Genomic DNA, 20,916 nt, shown 5'->3' with positions numbered 1-20,916 from the left:
AGGGGAGCTAAAAACCCAAATATGAAACTGAGCATGGACATTAAGCACTATTTATTTGAATAATGTGTGTGATCGAACATACAACAAACACATCGTCGGTCAGATGTTCCAAATTTTTTTTCCCGCATGAAATTGGGTGACTTTGAACAAGAGGTGCTTCTGAGGCTTACTGCACAGTGCATGAAATGGCCAAATACGATTTCTAAAGTAACAGTCCTCTTACTTGAGTACAATATTTGTCCACTCTACTCACCCCTATCCACAGGTACATATGAAATTCTAAATAAAGTTAAAGGGGAATTCCACTGAATCAGCTTTCATTGAGATCACACTGCATGAAATGGCCAAATACGATTTCTAAAGCAACAGCCCTCTTACTTGAGTACAATATTTGTCCACTCTACTCACCCCTATCCACAGGTACATATGAAATTCTAAATAAAGTTAAAGGGGAATTCCATTGGTTTGCATTAACAATGTATCCAATAGGTCTTGTAATGTGTACTCTATTTTGAGAATGTGATGTTAAATCCTCTCTCATTTAATAGTGTTTTGAGAAGATTTTCATCCACAATTGCGAATTTTCAGGCGCACTGCAATTTTTGCGAGTCACATGACTACATGCGCGGATGTTACGTGTTGCGTGCCGCAACAAAGGCTCGATTGCATGGGACACCTTTTATGCCCAGCGCTGATTCCTCGGCTTTATCCTCATCTGATGAAGAAATAGCAGTATCGGTTGATCGGGAAGACGGAGGAATACTGCATTCTTCTCTACGACTTCCTTACAATCAGTAACCTTTAAACTATCTCACCAGCACAGGATATAATACAGCTTCTACCTCCTCCACTCTGGTCGGTGACCCTATGTTCATTCCTCTCCCAGGAGAAAGTGTTCACTACAACAATTCCCATTCCCAATTTTTGCAATCACACCCATCTCTACCTTCAAGTTTCTTTTCTGAGTGCTGAACTTACCCATTAGTCCTTCATCAACTCTGTTTCCTTCATGAACATCTCCACTAAAATCTGCACCAATCATGACACTCAATCTGCCTGGGATCCTCTCAACTACTTTGTCAAGATCCTTACACAAGTTCTCTTTCATCTCTAGGTCACATCCTACCTGTAGGGCATGGCCAGTAATAACATTTTTCCATAACACCCTCAATTTCAAGTTTCATCCTCATCACTCAATCTGATAATCTTTTCACCTCCCAGACGTTCTTAGCTAACTCTTCATTTAAAATAATTGGTACTTCATTGCTCTTTACCATCCACACCATGGTAAAATAATTTAAACCCAGCCCCTAAACGTCCAACCATACTGCCTTTCCACCTGGTCACCCGGACACACATTATATTAACTTTTCTTCTAATCATATCAACCAACTTCGGATATCTTCTTGTCATTCTCTCAACATTCTGCATTCCTCTTCACTCTCTCCCGAAGAAGCTGTTTTCCACCTCCTTCGTTTTCGACCCAGAGTAGCTGAATTTCCACTGATGCGCTGCTGGCTAATGATGCCGGGGGCGGACGTTGTTAACCCACATCCCAACAGATCTAGTATTGAATTCTTTAGATGATCACTCGTGTATAAGCATCCAGACTCCCTGAAAATTGTCACTATTTAAATATAATTTTGCAAGTTCATTTTAATGTTTTGAATTGATAAAAATGTACTCTTTAAAGGTTTTTCAATTTTCATTCCAATTTAGATAGATAGATAGATAGATAGATAGATAGATAGATAGATAGATAGATAGATAGATAGATAGATAGATAGATAGATAGATAGATAGATAGATAGATAGATAGATAGATAGATAGATAGATAGATAGATAGATAGATAGATAGATAGATAGATAGAGTGAAAAAATGATTGATTGTTTGCTTTGTAAATTGTGAATAAAACTACAAAACTACCAATTAAAATCCATTCCAAGTCCTTTAAAGAGTCTCACAAAAGATCTGATGCCAAATGATGTGCCAAGGTTATTATTTATGGCTCTAATCGCGGCCCGTCATCCCTTTGTCTTATACTAATGGGTCAACTGCTTTCCTGTGTGGGAGCTAAGACAAACACAATGAGCCTGTGCATGCGTGTGTGTGTATGTGTGTGCGTGCGTATATATATATATATATATAATATATATATATATATATATATATATATATATATATACGGACGCACACACATACACACTAGGTGTGTGCGTGTGTGTGCCTCTCATGATGAGCTTGTCATTGTTGATTGGTGCGCCAAGGTGGCAGACCAGACTAAACCCCCCTCAAATCCACTTTTTGTACATTTATTTTATGTGTATTCATGTGAATGTGTGACTTCATGACCCAGACTGGTGTGTGTGTGCGTGGGTGTGTGGGCGTGTGTGTGTGTGTGTGTGTGTGTGTGTGTAGGGGGGGGGATTGTTGTGTGTCTTCTTCCCCCAGTCTGGGTGTCAGTATTAATGAGCCCAGATTTCATTTCCGATGAGCGATTATTTGACTGTTCATTTGGCTAAGATTTATGACGAGGTCCTATATCTGTAGCCCACAGCGCTGCTCTAGTCTTTAATAATGGGAAATGAGCACATTAATCACCCTGTAGCAATCAGTCTCACAGAAACATGGGCGGGATATGCAATCTGCAACACTGGACACGGGAGAATTTCGTTGCCTATTCAAAAAGCCTTATCGAGCACATGGTGATAAGAAAAATTACCTCAGTAAATTGAATATGATTTTGCTTGCTAAAATAAATCTGCAACGCTTGCTTTGAGAAACGAACACACACTTGGGAGTCACAGAAACAGAGCATAAGATAACAACAATGACAACAAACAGTCAAGGTTTAAGGAATGTGGAGCTGCGTTGATCTAGGTCAACGAAAACTCCATGTGTCACTTAAAGTTTCAGGAAATTGTGTGAAAATTGTGTGATTCCATTATTGTAGATTGAGTGAATGTACCATAATCTGTCTCCTGTTTGAATAGCTTTTTATTTTTTAAAATTTAGCCATGATTACTTTTCTATTATTTGTTCCAAAGCCCTATTGTTTAATGTGGTATGATTGCTAATATTTCATCATATTAATACTGTAAATACCTCACTGTTCTTGAGGAAATTTGTTGTGTGCCACTGGCTCACAACTGAGCTCAATTAAACAGAGAAAGGAACAAATCAGCTCATGAAGTAACTCCATTTAATATGTTTACTCAAAAGATTGGTCCATTGGAAAGAGTTTTTCGTGAACAACAAGATGATTTGAGCTGGGTCTAATCTCTGCGGTTTCCCCCAAATAAAATCCTAAAATTGCACAAAAGCACACTGATATATTAAAATTGGTTGCGCATATAATATTTTCAGTGTCCATGTGGTCCTGCAAACCAATTATGTGCATCTGGCCCATTTGTTTACACTTACTAAACACATTTCCAAGAATCTTTCAAACAGTGTGATATCTGGAAACTCTGTGTGCTAGAATGCTGTGCCCCACTGTGCGCCCATCTCCTGTATCACAGAAGATTGACAGCAGATTTTCAACTCTTAACAAGAGTCAATCGCTGGACTTGTGCACCCAAGACTGGAAATTAATTACAAATGACACAACACATGAGCGAAACAACTTCACTCAGCGTCATCATTTATCCTCTTCCTCTAAAAGCAGATATTCACATCTCTATATTTCCATCCTCTGTACCACATACAGTATGCTCACGAGGGTTATAGATTTGCTGATGCCTATAGACCAACTGATTTTTGGGAGAGGCACACCATGAGCTGGTCACGAGCCAATTGCAGTGCACATTAGTGTTGCACCAAGTACCGAAACCAATACCATAGGCATATTGATGTAAAAAAAATACAGATAAAAATAGCAGAGTACCATATCATTATTATTGTTTTTCAATACCAGTAGTTTAAAAACTATAATCGTTAGGTGTCTTAAAGGGCAGTATCCAAAAAGCTGAAAGTCAGCTGACAACTGTGTGTCTTCTGACAAGTTGTGTTCAGGCAAGTGTGTTGGGAGCGGCAAGAATGAATTGGCTTCAAGTTGCCAAGTACCTCCTGCGGACAACTTTTGCACTCTTTTAAGTAACCCTCCGGCACATAACCTCAGTCCGTTCGGTCCCGTGGCTGTAGTGTTATTTGCAATGGAGTCTTTTGTGCGGTTAAGAAAACTTGACATTAAGTCAGCTGCGGCCCAAAGGTTATGATCACTGCTTTCCAAGGTTCAAGACTGTGACCAGAGTATCCACCCACACCTCTTGAACAAATGGCTCATTGAGCAAAACACAGATACTGCAAACCTCTCTCTGGATTGCCCCCTGCTCCAGTATGTTTCACACTCAAGTGATGGGTAAGATGCAGAGAAAACATTTTGTGTGCATGGATGTTCATGACAATAAAGATTATTATTACAATTATTATTCACTATACCATCCATAAGAGAGTGAGTATTACCACCAGAGAGAACTCTGATAGCATTGAAAGCATGATACGGTACGTTTTAGCACAGGTGTTTTATGCATTCATCCATTTTCTGAGCCACTTATCCTCACAAGGGTCCCAGGAGAGCTGATATTGAGGTAATTTATCCAGGTATAGTGTTGTAGTGAGAATTTTTGGAATGTGACACCACCACAGATAGACAAACAACAACTTCTTTAGTTTTTATTTATTTCACTGCCATTTTGGAGAGGGTAAGTGTATCGCCTGCAACAAGTCGCCACTTTGTATCCCACCCGAGTGTATCAGAATCACAATCAAAATCATTTTGATTACCTAGGGATTTTTTCTACAGTAGCTGGAGCTACTCTACTATGACAACAGCTTGTCAATTGACAGTGAATACTTTTGAGACATAAAGACGTTGGGAGAACAGTCAGGAAGCAATAAAAGATTGTTATTAATCTGGCAATGACGGTACACTATTTTGTGTGTGTTTCCCTTGGTAAGACAGTTAGTGGAAGGTGTCTGGTCTTCTATGTGACAGAAGAGTCTCCGCTAGGATGAAGGGCAACGTTTATAAAACAGTGGTGAGGCAGCCCAAGATGCACGGATTAGAGATGGTGCCACTGAAGAAACGACAGGAAGCAGAACTGGAGGTAACAGAAATGAAGATGCTGAGGTGATCGCTTGGTGTGAACAGGTTGGATAGGATTAGAAATGAGCTCATTAGAGGAACAGCCAAAGTTTCAATGTATTGGAGACAAGGTAAGAGAGAGCAGAGTTTGTTGGTTCGGACATGTTCAGAGGCGAGAGAGTGAGTATGTTGGTAGAAGGGTGCTGAGGATAGAGCTGCCAGGCAAAAGAGCGAGAGGAAGACCAAAGAAAAGGTTGATGTATGTTGTGAGGGAGGACATAAGGACAGTGGTTGTGAGAGAGGAGGATGCACGAGATGGGCTTAGATTGAAAAAGATGACACGTTGTGGCAACTGCTAACGGAACAAGCCGAAAGAAAAAGAAGAAGACTCAAGTTGTGAGAGACATTGCATGCAACGGATGGACACCGTTCTCGGGTTCCACAAAGGCAGGAACACTCTGAAAATGATCAATTTAAGACTGTGGCCACAAGTGAGACTACGGCATGCAAATTCTGCGGCAATGAGCACAGACGTGGGCGGAACTCTTCCACTCCATTTGGAAAGAACTGTCACCACTGTGGGACTGCAAATCATTTCTGCCGGGATATGCGACAGCTACACATAGCAGATACTGAGGTGGAGGATACGGGCATTGTTGATTATTACTCAGACTTCTGGGAGATTGAGCTGCTTCCAGACCTCTCAGCAGAGACTACAGTGCTGAGGTCCAAGGCGCAGTTCACCCGCCATGGACAACCAGATTGAGTAATAATGGACTGCGGCAGTTAGTTCGACAGTGAGAAATTTAGGCGATTTGCAAGGGAGTGGGAGTTCGACCATGTGAAGTCCTCCCCTAGACATCTAAAGTCAAATGGCATGGCTGAGTCTGCTTTAAAAATAGTGAAAAACATCTGCAAGAAGGCAGCCAATGCGGGTGACGACCCATGGCTGGCCATATTACAGTGGCAGAACACACCCACAGAAGGGAAACACAGTAGCCCTGCAGGGAGGCTGATGTCTTGAAGGCTGAGAAAACCACTCCCAGTCGCTGACACGCTTTTGGAGCTGAGAGTGGTCACTGGGGTTGACGAGCTAAGAGTTAAACACCAGTCAGCCAAGCTCTGGTATGACAAGTCTACCAGAGACCTACCTGAACTGTGTACTGAACAGCACGTCAGGATGAAGCCTCTGCCTGGGGACCGGTCAGGCAGGTGGCGAAGAGGGGTCTGTCTAAGGCAGGTGGGCCCCAGATGATATTTGGTGGATGTCGAACGGGTACTGTACCGCCGGAACTGGGTGGATCTGCGCCCGGCAGAGTGGGACGTTATCTGGCATTACCCAGAACAACACAACCCATCGGGGTGCAACAGCCCACTCGAGGAGCAATCAGCTGGTCAAACAGAGGATGTGAGGGACAGCAGAAATGATGTAGACATGAGGGGCTCCAAGACTGACACAAAGCAACAAAATTGCCCAGATAGGCCAAGGCCTGGCCCATCACTGACAACGTCATCCCCATCACCAGCCGTCGAGCGCAGGACAACCAGTGGTTGGCTGGTTAGAACGCCTAATAGACTTGACCTTTAAGCATAAGCTTGTTTTGTCACTTATTTGGTTCCAGTTCTTTCCCTCACTGGAAGTGTCGTGAACTGCTTGGTTCGGGTAGTTGACTTTTAAAAAAAAAAAATGAAAAAAATTCAATGATTGTTGACCAATGTGAAACGGGTTTTGAATTACTGAAACAATCTTAATTTTGCACTAATGGTTGATAACGCCTGAATTTGCACTTTGGAATAAGGCCTTCAGCAATTTTGATGTTTTCATCGATAAATGAGGAGATGTTAGGAATCGTAGAGTCCACCCCCTGCTCAATGGTTTGGTCTAGTAGCATATGCGGAAGCGCCGGAAGTGACTAAATAAAAGTGCTACTGAGCATTCAAAGTTCTCTGAAGTCGTTTTTGTTGACACACGCACAAAAATAGTCGCACTGACAATCACACTGAAGAGCAATTTAGCATCTCTAATTAATTTAGCATCTCCCATTAATTCATGTCTTTGAGATGTGAGAGGAAACCAGAAATCCCACACAGGCACGGGGAGAACATGCAAACACCACACAGGTGGGATGGGTTTTCAACGGCGGTCATCAGAATATTGAGGCCAACGCTTTACAGCTTGTGTCACTGTGCCGCCCAATTTGGGTTGATTGATTTTAAAATGATCAGACGTGTTTGCGCTTGAACTTAATGACTGTATGACATAACAATGAACTAAGATCTCCCATGGTCAAAAGAGCGAATAAAACTATTAATGCATTTTAATTAGCTAATGAAGCGCAAAGACAACTGCACGATATGTACAGTAGTTGTCACAAAGAAACATAATTAATGGCACATCATAATTTTTGCAGGCCTTGGCACAGAACTCTGGATGAATTAAATGCTGGCTTCTGCATTGCATTTCAAATTCGATATGATAGTAAATGAGGATGATCTGATGTCGAAATGCGCACCCTGTTGGCTTTTTATAAAAACAAAACGTGTCTTCTTTGTGTGGTTAAATTATGCCACCTGCAGGCTAAATTAGATAATTCACGGATCTCAACCGTTGTTTTTTCTCTGTTGAAATAGTGAGAGGCGACGGAAAGTTTTCAGCCCCCAAAAAATTCTTCACTTTATTTCTCAGAATAGCAGATTATACGCAAATAAAGGTGCAAAAAACGTGTTGCATCATTCCCAAAAAGATTAATGGCTTTATTAGCTCAAAGGATTGCTTCTTTTATCCACCCATTTTCTTAGATGCTTATCCTCACTTGGGTCGCAGGGAGTGCTGAACCCTATACCAGCTGTCAATGGGCAGGAGGAGAGGTTCACCTTGAAATGGTTGCCAGCCAATCAATCGCAGGGCACATGGAGACAAACAGCCACACTCACAATCACACCTAGGGGATATTTTGAGTGTCCATTAATGTTGCATGTTTTTGGGATGTAGAAGGAAACCAAAGTGCCCGGAGAAAACCACGCAGGCACGGGGAGAACTCCACACAGGCAGGGCCAGGATCGAACAAGGATCCTCAGAACTGTGAGGCCAACCTTTTACCAGCTGAACCACCATGCCGCCCAAAAATGACTAGTTGTGAATAAATTTGCAAAGCACTAAAACTGCTCTACGAAAAAATACAAAGATGTCAGTCTTTGGTATTAGTGGATGAGTTAGTGCACATGACTAAAAAACAAAAGCATTCTTCTCTTTAGCCTCACCAGAAAAATAATGATGCTTTGTCGAGGATCATCTTCTCCATCGACAAATGGATCCCATTTAAACTAGATGAGATGGGTGTTAAGATAAAGTTCAATAATAACTTTATTATAACTACATACAAAAAAAACATTCTGCTCTCATATTTATTTGGCACAGTTTTACGCCGGATGCCCTTCCTGACGCAACCCTCTGAAATTATCCAGCCTTGGGAGCGGCGTACAGATTGCACTGCCTTGTGCCCCCATAAGGCTGCATTCGCGCCACTCCTCCATATGAACATAAATATTAGAAATCAACAGCCATTAATGGCACTGAAGTTAGTTTAACATTGATAAAATCCAGACATGAGACAATGTAAGGATATTAAGTCTTCTCAAGGCGGGTTTATACAAATTAGGGCTCCATCCATTAATAATTTTCATATTTCTGATCATCACTGAGATATTGTTTGGAATTAGGGTGTGGTAAATGCAGTTTTATGGGGGGGCGGGGGGGGGGGGGCAAGCCAATGCAAACTGTAGGCCAGTCCAAAGTATGTAAAGATTCAGAGGTTATGTGTAGTGTGTGTGCATGCATGTATGGGTGCATGCGTGTGTGTGTCTCCCCTGTGCTTGCTGACCACGGTCAGGAGACTGTTGCAGGAAGGATTAACAAAACTTTTATCATTAAAGATTTAAGTAAATATCTGTACTGCTGTAATCTTAGTCTCAAATTACTGTTTTAATCAAATACACTCACATGATATTCCCAGATTGCGAAATTACACTCTCTCTATCTCTCTGTCTGTCTTCTCTCTCTCTCTCTCTCTGTATATATATATATATATATATGTATATGGGCGTCACGGTGGATCAGCTGGTAAAGCGTTGACCTCACAGTTTTCAGGACCCGGGTTCAATCCCAGCACCGCCTGTGTGGAATTTGCATGTTCTCCCCGTCCCTGTGTGGGTTCTCTCTGGGTATTTCGGTTTCCTCCCACACCCCAAAAACATGCAACATGAATTGGACACTCTAAATTGCCCCTTGGTGTGATCGTGAGTGTGGCTGTTTGTCTCAATGTGCCCTGCGATTGGCTGGCAACCAGTTCAGGGTGTACCCCGCCTCCTGCCCTTTGAGAGGTGGGATAGGGTCCAGCACTCGTGTGACCCTTATGAGGAAAAGCGGCAAAAAAAATGGATGGATGGATGGATGGATATAGGTGGCACGGTGGAGCAGCAGTAAAGCATTGGCCTCAGAGTTCTGTGGCCCCGACTTTGATCCCAGCCTTCCCTGTCAGGAGTTCGCATAATCTCCTGGTGCCTACGTGGCTTTTCTCCGGCCACTCCGGTCCTCCCACATCCAGAAAACATGAAACATTAATTGGACACTCTAAATTACACTTGGATGTGATTGTGAGTGCGGCTGTTCGTCTCTTATGTATCCTGTGATTGGCTGGCAAACAGTTCAGGGTGTACCCTGCCTCCTGCCCGTTGACAGCTGGGATAGGCTCCAGCACTCCCGTGACCCTTGTGAGGATATATATATATATATATATTATATATATATATAATATATATATATATATATATATATATATATATATATATATATGTATATATATATATATATATATCCATCCATCCATTTTCTTAGCCGCTTATCCTCAGAAGGGCCGCGGGGAGTGCATTTTGAAACTTGAGCTGCTTTTGGGACATGTGAAAAAACACAGGTTCATCCAGCTCCCTGCTACACAAAACTTCTCTGCAGATAACCAAGCAACCCAGTTTCCCAATGAAAAGTGTGTGGAACCACTGGAAATGATGAAGGGGGACTTCGGTGCGCGATTCCGTGAACTACACCCTCCAACCCCAGTCTTTCTGGTGGCCGTGCAGGCCACCAAACGTGAGGCATACCGTTGGACAGGTCAGGAGGATGACCTGGACGCGAAGCACCAGGATCCCCACGGGTTGATTCGGGTGGACGGCCTCGGGGAGGAACCCAACGGCAAAGCAGGAACCACACAACAGCATGCAACCACTCTGGACAAAGACCTCCCAGACCGTGGTTTCGAGGCGAATTGGTCGCCACTGAGGCTTGGTCACGAGGCAGCCATGGATTGGTCACCAGCGAGGCGCGATCATGTGGCAGCCGGGGATCGGTCGCCACCGAGGCTAGGTCAGGTAGCGGTCTACGCTCGGTGGCCGTCGTGGCATGGCCCTCAGACGGCCGTTGACCGGCCTCCATTGAAGCAGGAGAGGGAGGTGGCAGCCATCGAGACCGGGGAGTGAGACCGTACACTTGTCACTGTCGAGACAGGGGTGTTGAAGCAGAAATGAGGGGCGGGCCGGTTGTAGACGAATCAGGAGCGTGGAGCGGCCGCGGTACTCCTGGACACGGACGAGAGATGGCTGCTGAGCCGTCGCCACCTTTTGGACAGCAACATGAGGTGACTGTGGTGCCACCGCCTGGACAGGAATGTGAGGCGGCTGCGGAGCCCTCGCCATTGCCTGGACAGGAATGTGAGGCGGCTGTGGAGCCCTCGCCACCGCCTGGACCTCAACGTGACGCAACTGTGGAGCCCTCGCTACCGCTGGGACCGCAACGTGAGGTGACTGCGGTGCCACCGCCTGGACAGGAACGTGAGGCGGCTACGGAGCCCTCGCCACCACCTGGACAGGAATGTGAGGCGGCTGTGGAACCATGGCCGTCTGCTGGACAGGAACGGGAGGCAGCTGCGGAACCATTGCCACCTCCTAGACAGGAACGTGAGGCGGCTGTGGCGCCATCGCTGGACTGGCGGGAACCCGCACAGCCAGGGCTGGAACGGCAGGATCATGACATATCAAAGAGAATGTTGATGGATGTTGCAAGGGAAGACATGAGAGCAGTTGGTGTAAGAGCGGAAGATGCAGGAGATAAGCTCAGATGGAAAAAGATGAGACGCTCTAGCTTCCCCGAATGGGACAAACCGAAGGGAAAACATATATATGTGTGTGTGTGTGTGGTGTGTGTGTGTGTATAAATATAAGTATTTGAACACCCTGCTGTAGTGCAAGTTCTCCCACTTAGAAATCATAGAGGGCTTCACACATTCACATTTAGATAAATTACAGAAAAATTACAATAATTAATTAATTAATTAATTACTTTCAGTAAGCCTGTTCTAATCCCACCTCACCCCTCTGATTCCGAATCCTCTACTTCTTCAAAGGAGGGATTTTGATAACAGAATCGGAGGTTGTTGTATGGATTCTGACATAACTGAATGGATAAAGAGCTGAGGTTGACCACTTCCTGGAAGGTGTTCGTGTGGAGTATTTGCCTACAACTGCTAAAGTGAATATACAGTCAAGAAAATAAATATTTGAACACCCTGCTATAGTGCAAGTTCTCCCACTTAGAAATCATGGAGGGCTCTGAAATTTTCATTTTAAATGCCTGTCCACTCTGAGAGAGACAATCTAAAAAGATAAATCCAGAAATCACAATGTATGAAATTTTAACGATTTATTTGTGTGACACAGGTGCACATAAGCATATGAACACCTGTCTACCAGCTAGAATTCTGATCCTCAAAGACTTGTTAGTCTGCCTTTAAAAGTGTATTGTCCTGAATCAGATGCACATTTGTGAGGTTGTTAGCTGTATAATGACACCTGTCCACCCCATACAATCAGTAAGACGCAAACTTGTAACATGACCAAGACCAAAGAGCTGTCCAAAAACACCAGAGACAAAATTGTACAACTCCACATGGCTGGAAAGGGCTAAGGAGAAATTGCCAAGCAGCTTGGTGAAAAAAACTTCCACTGTTGGATCAATAATTACAAAATTGAAGAAGATAAACATGACGGTCAAATCTCAATTGGAGTGGAGCCACACGCAGGATATCACCTTGTGGGGTCTCAGTGATGCTTAGAAAGGTAAGGAATCAGCCCAGCACTACACGACAGGATTTGGTCAATGACCTGAAAAGAGCTGGGACCACCTTTTCCAAGGTGACTGTTGGTAATACACTAAGATATCATGGTTTGAAATCATGCATGGCACAGAAGGTTCCCCTGCTTAAACCAGCACGTCGAGGCCCGTCTTAAGTTTGCCAATGACCATTTGGATGATACAGAGGAATCGTGGGAAAAAGTTTTGTGGTCAGATGAGACCGTAATGGAACTTTTTGCTCATAATTCCACTAACTGTGTTTAGAGGAAGACAAATGATGAGTTCCATCCCAAATCCCAAAAACATGCAAAAATAATTGGACACTCTAAATTGCCCCTAGGTGTGAGTGAGTGCAGCTGTTTGTCTCTATGGGCCCTGCGATTGGCTGGTAACTACTTCAGAGTGTACCCTGCTTCCTGCCCATTGACAGCTGGTATAGGCTCCAGCACACTCCAGGGTATTCCTTTCATTATTCAAAAGTACTTCGGCTGGCTCAGCTTCATCGAAGACAGTTCATTCAGTTACCAGCTGACTTTGGTCTCATATCCCCGTGGACTTTGTTACCAGCTTGCCCCACTGAGAGGGTAATTGTCAGGTTCAGGCTGGGAGTGGAAGCCAGATGCAGAGAAGACTGGGAAATGAGGGTGCGAATTGGTATTTTATTTAGACTAGACTAGGCTAGGAACTTAGTTTACAAAACTTGGGATTCAGGATTCCAATATGGATCAGGCTGGCGGAGTGGGATGACAGGTTGTCAGTGGGCCCAAGGAGATGAACACAGGGTTGCAGTGATCCAGAGCAGATGGAAAAATGAAGACAATGAAAATTGGAATGAGGCTCAAAGAAAGTCAAGATATGGTGGCTAGGCTACCAACTTGATGAGGTGCAATTATATTCTGCTGACAACTTAGAGTCCCACAGTGTCTTAAAAGAGATCCGTTGTAATTCAAGTTTATAATTTACGTCAACTCCTGAAAAAAGAATACTCACGACACATCCACGCGCACACAGAGGACTCAGGGTTCTGGAGCAGCAACCCCGAAAGTTACACAGTCATTACTACGATCATTGATTGTTTTTCCAAATGAGTCCATTATGTGCCCTTTTCCAAACTCCCGTCTGCCATGGAAACTGCTAACCTCCTGATCTTGCATGTCTTCAAACTCTTTGGAATTCCATCACTATTGGTTCTCATCAATGTCCTCAGTTTTCTTCTCAGGTCTGGAAGAAAGTCTGGAAGGAGGTGGGTGCAATGGCCATCTTATCTTCAGGGTGTCATCTGCAGACCAACTGGCAGATGGAGTGGGCCAGTCAATACCTCCTCCCTCCTCTCCGCATGGAGAACGTTCCTCCCGTGGTTCAAATATGCTCACAGCTCCCTTGCTATCTCTGCTACCAGTATGTCCCAGTTCATGGCTTGACATGGTTTTCAACCCCCAGTTTTCAACATACAGGAGCAGGCAGTGTCAGTTTCAGCCATACAGAATCCCATGCAGAGAGTCTAGGCGGTGTGGGAGGAAGTTCAGGCTTCATTGAGCCGGTCTGTGACAGGTAACAAGCATCTTCCAGACCGTCATCACTCTCCTATTCCCGAACACAAGGCAGGTCAATCAGTCTAGTTTTCCCCCACAACCTCATGTAGTGAAATGTTTCTTTGTGTTAATTTTTTTTTTCTTTTCATCTTTTCTGTGAAGCTTAAGCATGGCAAAGTACCTTTTCTTATTCCTGATCTTTATTATTTTTTTCTTATGCCAAACAAATGGAAAGAAATGTTGTTTCTCTGTGATCGGCGAATCAGATGTCCATTGGTGTGACTGAGTACTCGATGATCGATTGGTGCTGTCTCAGTCCTAGACAGAGAATGCACGGGTGTTCTCCCCTCAGCGCACATTGTGGCCTGAAGAGGAAGACACCGCGTTGTGAATTAATTTCGCTTCATTTTGCTCCTTCCGCAGAGAAGTGCTACATTTTGGGGGCTCGTCCAGGATGTGTGCAGCGTGGATGTACTTCATCCTGTAAGAGAAGTCACCGGCTGTCACATGTCTCTCCTAAACTCTACCATCATCAGTAGCATAGGGAACTAGCAACAGTGGTATCCTGACTATCAGGGAAGAAAGGTCGTCTGACCTTTTCAAGTTTAGCCCGTCAAATAGAACATGGCCCAAGTAAAGGGGTTCCAGACCTCGAAATGGTTGGTAATAAGAGCAATTACTCCCAGCATACAACTTTGTAACTATTTAGAGGGGAAAGTCAATCTAAGGCTACCCACCCTCAGAAGAATCCTCCAATCCCACAATCAGGAGAAGAGTGCCATGGAGCTTTACAAGCAGCTGACCTCTGAAGTCCAGGGCATCAGAGAAACACCACAGACCTTTCTCATCAGAATCCTTGACCTTGCATTTCTTCATTGCTGTCAGAAGCAGTTACTTAATACTATTTCCAATTATTTCTACATTATCCTCCTGTTTATCCTACATTTGCTCAAATCCTTAAATCATCTAATAGATCACCCTTTCGGCTTACACTCAGAGGAAAATATAGCACTAATTACTTGTAATCTTCTGGATCAGAGAACAGGTCTGGAAGATAACTCATAATGTCATCATCGTGTTCAAGAATATCACTGTCATTACTCTGTTGTGCCAATAATGGATATAGTTGTGCCAATTTTGAATTTGTCGGGGCAATAGCAGTGGTTATAAGTTGGTTAAGTGATGCCTTTATGCAGGGAATACAACAGCATTCACACAATGCAAGAATAGCTGCAAACAGCGATAGAAACTAGGACAGAGAACACCAAATTTTTAGATTTGCCAGTTTTTTTTTCTTCTTCCACCACTCAGACCTGGCTGATGTATTTACACCAGAGTGCTCCTTCATCTTGTGGTTCAGGGTGCGGAGGCCTTGAATGGCCCTTGTGCATGACCCATCAGGTGCTGTGATATTTGGAATAAACAACACTGGTCACCAAAAATTGAGCTCTCACCACCCTTCTCAGCCAGGAGCATGTCGACCGCTATGGAACGTCATGAGTGATGTTGCAGCTGGTTGTTCCCTTATGGCAATAAAGCCTGCTTCCGTATAATTACCTAGTTGCTGTACATTGTAATGTATGCAGTTGATTCTGTCAACATTTTTATTCGGGGTTATCCATAACAAGATGGATACTCACCTGGTTGGGATGCCATTTGCATCAATGTATGTCAGATCTCCATCTTTCCAAGAGGACCTTCGCCTTCGGGAGAACCCAAGGGGAGGTCCAAAGATGGGTGCGGCCAATTGTATATCCTCTGCTTTGGATGGAAACACAGTCACAGATAAGAGCAGTGATACCAGTGTACACATTCCTGCTGCATTTATCAGTATGTCATACAATTTTTGACCAACACACCACCACAACAAATCACTGCATGGGAGCAGTGGGGCAGTTTGTAGATGGATATCATGACACCATGTTTTGTTGAGACTTCCCACCTTAAAATCTGTCCCTGTAAAGCTAACACAGGAGAAATTAGCCAATGCAACATTAGTAGAAAATATCAGTTTATCATTTACTGCCTTAGTTGTTGGATAAACACTTTTCCATTTCTGACAAGTGGTGTTAGGAGTTGTTTTAGTCATTACCTCCACGGTACATTGTGTTGGGATTTCTGTTGGAATGACACGCATTAGTGGCCTAGGGCCCGTGCATGTGATGTAACTATAGTTTACCTTGTTAGCTGCATTCTAGATTAATAACAACCAGTTTTGTGTCCTATTTGTCAAAAAAGATAATCATAATAATGAAAAAATGTTCCTCAGGCTTTTTCGGTTAAAATACTCCCTCCATCGTATACATACTCTTTTGTATGGCATTCGGGTATAAGGTAGCATTATTTTCATTTCTTTCAGCTATTTTGTCCATGTCATTCAGCTCTTTCTCAGTCTATGCCAGCGTTCGGGTAAAACTGCATGTACAGTAGATGTTAATTCATAAACAGACCTAGGATGAATAAACAAATGGCAGTAATAAGGTTATTAAAGCACAGTAACTTGTTACATTTTTTTTTTTCTGATGGTGTAGTGCAGGGATGTCGAACTCATTTCTCTTGAGGGCCACGTTGTAGTTCGGGTTTCCCTCAGAGGGACATTTCGAGTGAAGGCAGCGTGAGATCGATTCCCGCTCAGTGATGGTGTTGACATCTGCACTGCGACTGGCTGGCGACCAGTTCGGGGTGTAGTCTGCCGCTGCCCGAAGTTAGCTGGGATTGGCTTCAGATCTCTCTCCGAATAAATGCAGAAGTGCTGCGTCAGGAAAGGCATCCGGCATAAAAAAAAAAATAAAAAAGACAGTTATTGCCACACCACCATGACATGCTGATAAAATTCCCAATTTGTTTCTAGTCCTATCAAATTGATGCATGTGAAATTTCCTAGTGACACGCCATTGGAAAACAATGTTTTTTAAGTTTTTCAAAAGAAGTTAATGGATACACAGAATCCCCCAACTTTTTTTTTTTTTTTTTTGCATTCGTTATCAATTAATAGCATTGGTATTATCTCTGGATCTGTGCAAACACTACAATCTTTTGGACACGTTTTTTGTATGTAGTTATCCAATTTGTTTTGTTTTTATTTTATTTTATTTGTTTTTTGGGGGTGGCACCTTGAGTGGTTCCCACAGGTACCACTCGAACAGAAAAATGAAAATAACGGATAGCGTTCGTCCAACACCCAACAGCAAAATTTCACTGTTTAGTCACCATTATGACAGCAGTCTCACTCCCATGTGTAACCGGACTACAGCGACCTTGGCAATGGGAATGAGAACAGCTATCTTACAAGTGGCCAATAAAAACAAATTAGTTTTGTTTGTGTGTTAACAATGGTTTCAAAAGCAATAACTTTCCTACAATCAAGAAATGAATTCAAGTACACCTTTTTGCAATTTTTTAAGCTGTTTGGTGTTCTTAATAACTCCTGAAAGGGACCCACTTGTGTGCTTTTTTTCCCTTCATCATTTGTCTATCTCTTATTGTGTGGAAATTATTGGGAATTTTTATGGTCTCCCAAACAGTGTTTTGAATGGAATGAGACCCTTACGTGCTTGTAATGTATGTATAGTTAGACTAAATCTATCATTGTGTCCAAATTGCTCCTACGTGTGATTGTGAGTGCGGCTGTTTGTCTCCATGTGACCTGCAATTGGCTGGCAACCAGGTCAGGGTGTACCTTGCCTCCTGCCCGTTGACAGCTGGGATAGGCTCCAGCCCTCCGCGCGACCCTTGTGAAGATAAGCGGCTAAGAAAATGGATGGAGGGATGAATGGAAGTGTAGCTTGAGGAAACTGACCACTTTTTGTATACACATTCCCTTGTGGATTATGTCGCACGCAGATCAAACAAGCCCTACAAAAAAAGTTTTTTGCATACAAGTTAAATCCATGGATCATGTAATGCCTTTGTACCAGGACTACCATTCCCCCTGTTGAGACCTGAGACTTCCCATGGCTCAAGATTGCCGCCCACTTAAAACATGTTTTTGGTAGAATTTTTTTTTTGTATCTGTGCTGACATAATTCCCATTTTGTAATGTAGTACCTTATTTTTTCCACATTTTTAGTTCTACTGGTAAGCTTTGTTGTTGCATTTTGTTTAACAAATCATCTCAAAGTATGTCTTCATTTGTTACATGGTCAGCTAATCCCATAAAGGTTTTGGCTGCTGCTTCTTTTGCTATTTTATCTGTAAATCCATTTCCTAACGATTCTTTGTCTGTATTTGATGTGTGCACTGCACATTTACATATGGCTATTTCTTTTGGTAATTGAACTGCTATGACCAAATTTTGTAGTAGCTCTGCATGTGTCACTGTGTTCTCTGTAGTTGTCGCTATTCCTCTATTTTTCCAGGATTGTCTGTGTAGATTGTGATAACACCGTGAATACAGCAGCATCTGGTCTCAGATTGTTTAAGACTGTCCAATAAGCTGTACAGTTCAGTCATCCCAATCCAAATCTGGTTATTTTTCTGTCCAATCAGGAATATTTCGTACTACCATAACAAATTGTCCAAAACTCTTCCACTCCCGTTTAATGACGTGTGAGGTGGTGTCCATTCCTTGTGTAGTGCATTTAGTTTGTCAGTCAGTCTTGTTCCTGTCACCATGACTGATAAACCATCTGAGTACAGATAATCATGATTTTGTCTGGTGTGGGCTGTTATAAGTTTATCTTATACTACATTGTTACATGCAATGAGTCACTTCCTATGTCATTTTGTGGTTGTTCAATCAAGTCTTGAGCTGTTTGGAGCAAGAAATCTCCTGTTCTTGTGGGAGGTTTGTTTGGAATATGTAAGGTATAATAATAGAGCGCTGGATTCCTATTTTGTAAGATATTTAACTGTCCTCCCAGTAATTCCTTTTTTATCTTTTTACTTCTATTTTTCCTGTCAGAGAGGGAATTAAGCGCAGTCCTAGTTTCAGCAAGGCATCTCTTCCCAAAAAACGTATGGGACAAACTAAAAAGTTGCATTTTGGGAACATTAGTTGTGACATTTTTGATGGGGAGATGGGTGCTCTTTTCCTCATCTGCGGCCACAATTATTAAATGTTTCGCATAAAGCTCCATAAATTTCTCCTTCCTCTGTCAGAAAAGTGTCAATTTTCTTTTTCTTATTTTGTAGCACTCTTTCTGCGTGTAGTGCTTGGTTAACGTATTGTTACAGGTTGCCAGTCGGTTTGTCGACCCAATGTTTTTCAATCCATTGTTTTATAGGAGTATTTGAATTTGCATGAAGAGCATTTTTTTTAAATGCCCTTGATACACACTCCCTGTAGTGTGATCTTTAGGAATGCCTCTGTTTGCTTTAAAACATGCAGTCATTCCAATTATTTATTCTTCAAATGGTTCATTGTTATTTTATTTTGCTCTTCCAATGGCAGAACAATTTGGTTTTTTTTTTCTAAATCTGCGGTGCGCGATATTAACCCTCAAACTCCCTGCTGCTGTGAGAAAGTACTTTGCTGTCATCCAAATTTATTGTACTTCCAAACCATTTAAGTGGTAAGATTTTCTCAAGTCTTGCGTTCTCTGGACGAATTATGTTACATCAACTTTATGAGATGTGATACCTTTTATGGCTGTTTTCACATCATCTTGAGTCCAGCGTTTTTTTTTTTTTTTTTTTGCGTCTGTGTGTGTTTCTCTTATTTTATCCTCCAGGTTAACTATATATATTTTTTGTGTGTATGTTGAGCTGCCCAGCAAAGTCATATTGTGTTATCCACAAATTTAGATGTTTTGTTTTAATTGGACATTTAGTTGGACATTTTTTTTTCAGGTGTTGTGTTTCAACTATTTTGCTTTTTATCAACTATTTTGGTATTTGTTTTTCCCCTGTTTGAGTCAGTGGTTCACCGAGAGTGACTATACTGACTTCCCCCTGAACAGGGTGACAATTACGTTTCGTTTGAGGTAATTCTCAAGCTTCTACCACAAGTGGCGGAGAATTCTTACCTCTGCATCCTCAAATAGTTGTTACTCAATTTCCTGTTCAAATGAGGTAGCGAACCTCCACTCACACTTTAACACATGCACACGTTTCACGGAGCTCACGTACAGGACACACCTTGCCCTTTTCTCAGTTTTATAGACTAATTAGTCTACTCGCTAGTGACTAGAATTCTCAAGGTTTGGTTCTACCGCAGTCACCCAGACGCGCATTCACTCATTCCTCATGAGTGTGGGAGTTTCCTACTCACCAGAGATGTTTTCACTTCCTTCGGCTTCTCGTCAACCCTCAGCCTCCAGGCGCAAAGTCAAGGCCCAGTCCCGGAAAGGGTCTCAAGTGCCGTGGCCACGGTCTTTGCCTGGACGTCGACTCGGCCCCTGGAAACCTCAGGTATCGTGAGATCCGGCTCCAAGGACCAAGTAAATGTCAGGTTCACCAATCAGACATTCATTAAACAGGACCAAAAAGGAAGCAAAGACGGTAAGCTACGTGCCATAGCCTATGCATCTCAAATGTTGACAAGGGCAGAAAAGAATTACCATCTTCACTCTGGAAAATTAGAATGCTGTGACTGGGTGATTCGGTGATTATTTAATGAATCCCACCTGCACAGTATACACCGATAACAACCCACTCACCTATGTGTTATCTACTGCTAAGCTGAACGCCACAGTGAGTAGGTGGGTTTTTCTGAGCTGGCAGAGTTCCAACTGACCATTAAATATCGCCTAAGCAAAGAGAATGGTGATGCTGATGGTCTGTCAAGGATGCCTTGTGAGATCGAGGAAATGATGGAGGAGTGTACAGAGGAACTATCTTGGCCTTGAGTCCAAGGTACAGTGCAAGCCATAGAAACAAAAGACTCTAAAACAATATGGTGCATGATGGCTCTTGAATGTGCAAGAACAGATGAAGAACTACTTACACCATTTTCCAAAACGGAGATCTGCCAGGCACAAAGAGAGGATTCAGATATTGGCCCTGTACTAAACCACAAATAGTCTGATCAAAGACCAGTTGGACAGCAGCTCAAGTCACTCACCGCAAAGAGCAAACATTTACTCATAGAGTGGCACAAACTGAGTTTGGATGTGGACGGCGTAGTGTACCGAAAGACTGTCACCAGGATTCAACTTGTCCTACCAGAAAAATATA

The sequence above is a fragment of the Syngnathoides biaculeatus genome, chromosome 23, assembly GCF_019802595.1.
Source record: "Syngnathoides biaculeatus isolate LvHL_M chromosome 23, ASM1980259v1, whole genome shotgun sequence".
Lineage (NCBI taxonomy): Eukaryota > Metazoa > Chordata > Actinopteri > Syngnathiformes > Syngnathidae > Syngnathoides > Syngnathoides biaculeatus.
Note: the sequence above shows the minus strand (reverse complement) of the source record.